The sequence below is a fragment of the Adiantum capillus-veneris genome, chromosome 27 (assembly GCF_014529385.1).
Source record: "Adiantum capillus-veneris isolate H3 chromosome 27, ASM1452938v2, whole genome shotgun sequence".
NCBI classification, from domain to species: Eukaryota; Viridiplantae; Streptophyta; class Polypodiopsida; order Polypodiales; family Pteridaceae; genus Adiantum; species Adiantum capillus-veneris.
Window position 1 is genome coordinate 84,445,057 of NC_140957.1, and position 6,032 is coordinate 84,451,088.

Genomic DNA, 6,032 nt, shown 5'->3' on the forward strand with positions numbered 1-6,032 from the left:
GCATGAAATTAGAAGGTCTAGGTTGTGGACACGAGGAGGAGTTGGATAAAGTTGACAAGGCGTAAGAGGGATTCAAAGTTTTGAATCTTGGTGATGTGGAGAAGAGATTGGAGGCAAAGTGCATGGATCATGCTCTCTATTTGATGGGGACACAAACAAGACATTGGGGTGAGTCATGACAACAGTTGAAGGGAGCATGAAAGTAGAAGGTTGCAGGTTGCGAACACGAGGAGGGATATAGCTTTGAGGCAAAGTGCATAGAGACATATGCTCTCTACTTAGATGGGGACACAAGTTGCCCATGCTCTCTCTAAGGCATGGACTTTTTACATGGAGGAGTTGGATGGAATGACAAGACGTCAAAGGGATTCAAAGTTTTGATCTTGCTAACATGGAGAAGAGGTCTCAGGCAAAGTGCATGGTGGAGACATCATACTCTTTGTTTTGATCAGGACATAAGCAGGATATTCGTGCGAGCGATGAAAACGGTTGAAGTTGATGTTGAGGAGGTCTCCATCAAATGTAGTATGTCGAGGCAAGTTTTGAGGGAGTTTGAAAAGGGTATGTTGCTTTTTCTTTTAACAAATACAACTAGGGTTATATCGAGTTTATCTCTCTGCATCCAGCAGATTTGACTCGATAGTCACTTGTCAAGGGGGTTGTTAGGAAAATTTTCAGTTTGAGGTACAAAACCTTGGTTGGGAAAAGGTAGTTATTGCGATGGCTCGATTATGAGACAAATAGGGAAAATTTGGTTAAGCTCCACCATAAACAATGAATTATGAATACTTAAAAGATCATCCATGTATCTAAAGGTTTGGTTAAATGCTAGTTTAGGAGAAGTCGGATCCTTCTGATACCATTTGAACTTGAAGAATAAAATGTAAAGGTTGCACCATTACCGATGAGCAAGACAATCCCATTGAGATTCCCAAAAGTTGTTTAAAGATGGAACTTCTAGATTTCACAAAGCTATGGTGAAGTACCCAAGCAATTAGTTTACATAAGTTGAATCGATCAAGGTGAACTAGTGCAGGTTTCTTAAAAGTTTGTATCCATTTTGGTTCACGAATCGGGAGATTTGTGTATACCCTTTTTCCAACTTAGACTAGAAAGTAAGTTCAATTAATTCATCCAAGATCTTCATTGACCATCTAAACGAATGTTTTTGTAACATTATGTGATGTCACTAGAGAATAGAGTAGAGTATAGATTTGCAGCAAAAGATAAATAAACACCTCGGAGGCATTTTTTATCAACCATATGTTATTGATTGATATTTTAAGAAATTATTTGACAACTAATTGTTTGATTCAAAAAGATGAAGAAGATAGGAGGTGATGTCCCCAGTGTTGTCTATGAAGATGCATTTAGATGTATCTAAAATCCAATGAAATCTATTCAACTAGATGCAATCCAATGGAATTTATGTTTATAACTTTTATATATTGGAAAGAGGATAGGTATTTTTGTAACTGATGTGGGATATTCCAACGAGGCAAGTTCATTCTCGAGTTGGGTAGTAAGGGAAAAAATAGTGTAGTAAGATGTATCTAAAATCCAACAAAATTTATTCAGCTAAATGCAATCCAATGGAATTTATGCTTATAACCTTTATATATTGGAAAGAGGATAGGTATTTTTGTAACTGATGTGGGATATTCCAAGGAGGCAAGTTCGTTCTCGAGTTGGGTAGTAAGGGACAAAATAGTGTAGTTAAGATGAAAAAACTCTGCACCGTTGGGTCTTTCCTCAATAGCAAAGCAAACTAGTTTCTAACATAAAAACGAGGCATTGCTATGAGTGTTACATATGCTAAAAAATACAATATTTATTACTCCAATCCTACATCTTAATTGTAGAATCTAGTGAGGCCCAAATTGTCCCATATTGGATAACCAAAAATGGGGAATCTTCTCAACTTTATGAAAGAAGATATCACAGACAATGCCAGTTATGTGAAGTTTGACATTCTCCTCTAGTTGGAGTAATGTTGCTAAATCAAAAAAGCAGTTGAATAGTGTAGCCAATGCAAGATGTAGATTGATAGGCTTTTGGGGGATATGGTTAAGCCTAAAAAAGATCAAGGTTCTGATAAAATTAACTTCAATAAATTGAGATCCATGGTATAAAAATGAGTACCAATGCTCTCAAAATCTTTACAGAATTTGCCATAGTTTTCATAGAGATAGGGAGGGGAAATGCTTCATCATCAGCTAATTATGCTTTGCATAGCCTTAACCATGGCAAAGCCGCAACATGATTCCAGGAAAGTGTTTGATTCATCTGCTTTGATTTCTCTGAGACCTTCAAGCATCATATTTCTAAAGTATATAAATGCAATCCATGCAAGTGCTAATGGCCTAGCCTACCCACCCAACCAAGAACTAAATAAGGAGAGATAATATTTAGCTAGTTTTCATGGGTTAGGTCAAAATGGTTGAGAACATACCAAATGGCATGATCAAACCACCTAATACTAGAGTTACATGGAACTTTGTTGCGGAAGAATTTACACACACACTTATTATAAGGTTCATAGATGTTCCAAATAGAATATGAATAGTATTGTGCCATAGTATTAGTGAAGACCATAGTGTCTTTGGTTCGGCCATAAAGTCCTGTGGTTGAAGAGCATTTTATTGTATCCAAAAAGATCAAGGTAAAAGGGGCTTTTACCAACTCCCCTTATCTAAGAACTATACCCCTTTTAGCACTTTGAGACAATATTCCAGTTAGGAAATAGGATGTAGCTAAGTAGATATTAGAGTAGTTTACTTAATAGAGAGAGATATTTTTCACACCACGAGATTATAGAGTAGAGAGAGAGCACACACAATATACGTGGTTCACCCAATGTGGGCTATGTCCACGAGAAAGCAGCCACTCAATGGCTTTAGTACTTCAAACTAGAAGTAGGTTACAAAGGGATTATACCCTTAATGGAGCTCCCGCCTTGCTTCACTCTCTCCACTTCACATACACCTTGTTTCACCAACTTCACAATGCATTTTGTGTGTAGAAAAGGCTTCCTTGAGAGACAACCATGTGTAGCCGCCCTTGTGTAGACAAGTCCAAGTTGGATTCTCCAACACGCTCATGTGTGGCCGCCTTTGAGAAGACAAGTCCTCTTAGAAATCGACCACCGGCCATTAAATTCAGCCATCGATCACTGACCAAAGGATTTTGCCCACCGGCCATTTTTTGACCTCTTTTCGGCCCCCGTCCAACCATAATATTTTGGCGAAAAAGGAGTAGTTAGTGGGCATGAATTTTTTGTTTTTCGGCAAGTGATTTTCTTATGCACGATGGATTCTCCTCATAATGGGGGCCTTACAAATGTGTGTTTTTAAGACTAAAAATTACAAGGGATGAATTGGGCTCCATACTTAACAATCTCCCACTTGGAGACTGATCTCCACACTAGACCTGTGACTGCTTTTTATCCTGGCTTCTTATCCTTGAATGTTGAGTGAAGATGAGCAAAAGCTCAACTTCTCCTTGTTGACTACCTTTGTAAACATGTCTACTGGATTTTTACTTGTGTACACCTTTCCTAGCTTTAGTTTCCCGCTTCCAAAATAGTACGTATGAATTGATATCTCACCTCAATGTGCTTTGTCCTTCAGTGAAAGATTGGATTCTTTGCAAGATGAATGGCGCTTTGATTGTCACTATACAAGACACAATTGTCTTGCTTGTTGTTAGTGCCTGATGTGTCAGGGTACTTATCTTTTTGGACTTTAACTAGGTCTTAGCTTTAAACCTTAGGGGCATGTTTACACAAGTGCCTCATGCTTAGGTAGTTTAAAAATACCCAAATTGTCTTATGGCGGATGTAACCAACGAGTAGTTTGCAATCATCATGTAGTCATAGTGCTATTTTGGGTCTGTAGTTTGATGATGGTGATGAATATACATTGAAGAAGTACCTTCTTTATCTCAATCATGGTGTTTCTTATTCATATGCTTTGCAGTTCTGTGATTTAATGAGCAGTCTCCTGTAGTCGTTTTCCTTTGTATTGCATGTCTATTGTACTTAATATATGTTACGGTTGTGAGTCCCTTTGGTGATCCTACAATTGGTTCAAATTCACCCTAAACCATATGGCACTCAGGAATGTAGTGGGGAACTGATATATTGGTTGACATAGACCACCTGCAGGAATTCTCAAATTGGGTAACCCCGCAGAAAGAGTATAAGGAATATGCAGCAAAGTTCTTGGAGGAGTTCTTCCTGAATCTGCCAAGAGAAACCAAAATTGCAATTGCTGACAAGGTAGTTACATCATTTTTACCTTTTGGTGCCTGCAATTTGGCTTCATGTAACAGCCTGTATGAAAGGAAAGTGTTGGTACAGTATTTAAGAGAGAAGAGAAGAAACAATGCATGAGTGGGCCAGGGCAAGGGTCCAATTTACCACGACACTCATATGGCACAAGGTTTAGACTAAGGAGAGAGTTCTTTGCAAGGGGAAGGCAGGAAGAAGAGTCCGGTAGTGATGACTAAGAAGAACCTGTGATCCCTCTCTTGAAGCACATAAGTGCCCTCTTAGAAAGTTGAATTCCCAACTTGTGAGAGTGGCTCCGAAACCAAATGGGATCCTGCATGACAAAGTTAGAGTCATGAGCCAATTTAGAGGGTAGAGATTGATCATTTTTCAAGTCTTGCCAAGACTCCCAGAAACTGCAAGTAAGGGGAGAGCCTTTGTACTTTAGAGATTGCTGGCAGAGAGTGACCTCTCTCAATGAGAGTCTTGACCAGGCTTTGAAGCCTTGCACACAAAAGGAGTTGAGGTTTCTTTGGATAAGCTTGGCCCACTAATCAGAAAACCCACTTTGCAGACAGCCAACTTCTTGGCAAGAATGGCCAGGTTAAGGATACCAAGTCCCCCAGTCTCTTCGGGTAAACAACATGTGCTCCATGCTACTTTAGGAAGTCTAGATCTATCTTCATTGCCTCCCCACAAAAGCCTTCTTGCAAGGGTGAAGACTTTCCTCAATTGAGTCTTTGAGGGCGTCCAACATGCAAGAAAGAACACCATAAAGGATAGTAAGTAGTGGTTTAGCACAAAATAGTCTGGAAGGGAGGGAAGACTGCATATTATACCACATAAAGGCCTTCCTTTTGAACCTGTCCAATAGCCATTCAAATCTCTATGACATGTTGACCTTGAAGGCCATAGGTATCCCAAGGAGCCTGAACAATTTGCCATCTTCAATCTTCCAGCTTGTACAACAAAGAATGGGAGTCTTCGTTAGATGTCTTATACCCAGTTTTGCCATGGTTTATCTGTGAATCTAAAGCTAAACAAATGTTGAGAGGCATTGCTAGAAACTGTTAAGAAAGATATCATCATTACTCAACAAACTGTTTGTATCATCTGCAAACTGATGTAGGCATAAATCTTTCTCCATTCCAGGAATTTGAGTACCTTTTTAGAAGACCTTGGCTGATACAATCATTGACAAGCCATCCCAATGCATCTGAAGACATGGCATAAGGTAGAGGTGACAGGGGATAACCCTATCTAAAAGATCTGGCAAGTTGAATAGCCTCAGTAAGTTCACAATTAAGTGCAATTCTGGTAAAAGAATTACCAAATAAAATATGTACAAATCTAACAAACTGGTTCCCAAATCCAACGTCAGCTAAAGATTGCAAAATGAAGTCCCTGTCATAAGCTTTATCAAAATGTATTTTGAAAAAATAAAATCCTGTCTTGATTTCGTAGCATATTCCATGCCTTCTCGAACTATGATGATTGCATCTAATATATATGTATCTATTCTTGATGAACCCCTTTTGCTATGGCAAGATGATCCTGTCCATATGTGGGCTGATCCTCCTAGAATAGGGAAAAGATCTTATACATAGAAGTCAGACATGAGATGGGTCTCCAATTGGAGAGTTCATCTTTAGCCCCCTTTATGTGGATTAACTTTATGACCCCATTATTAACCTTAGTAGGAAGAGTTACTTGCCTAACAACTTCTAGCCAGACTTGCATGATGTAGGGTATAATGAAATCT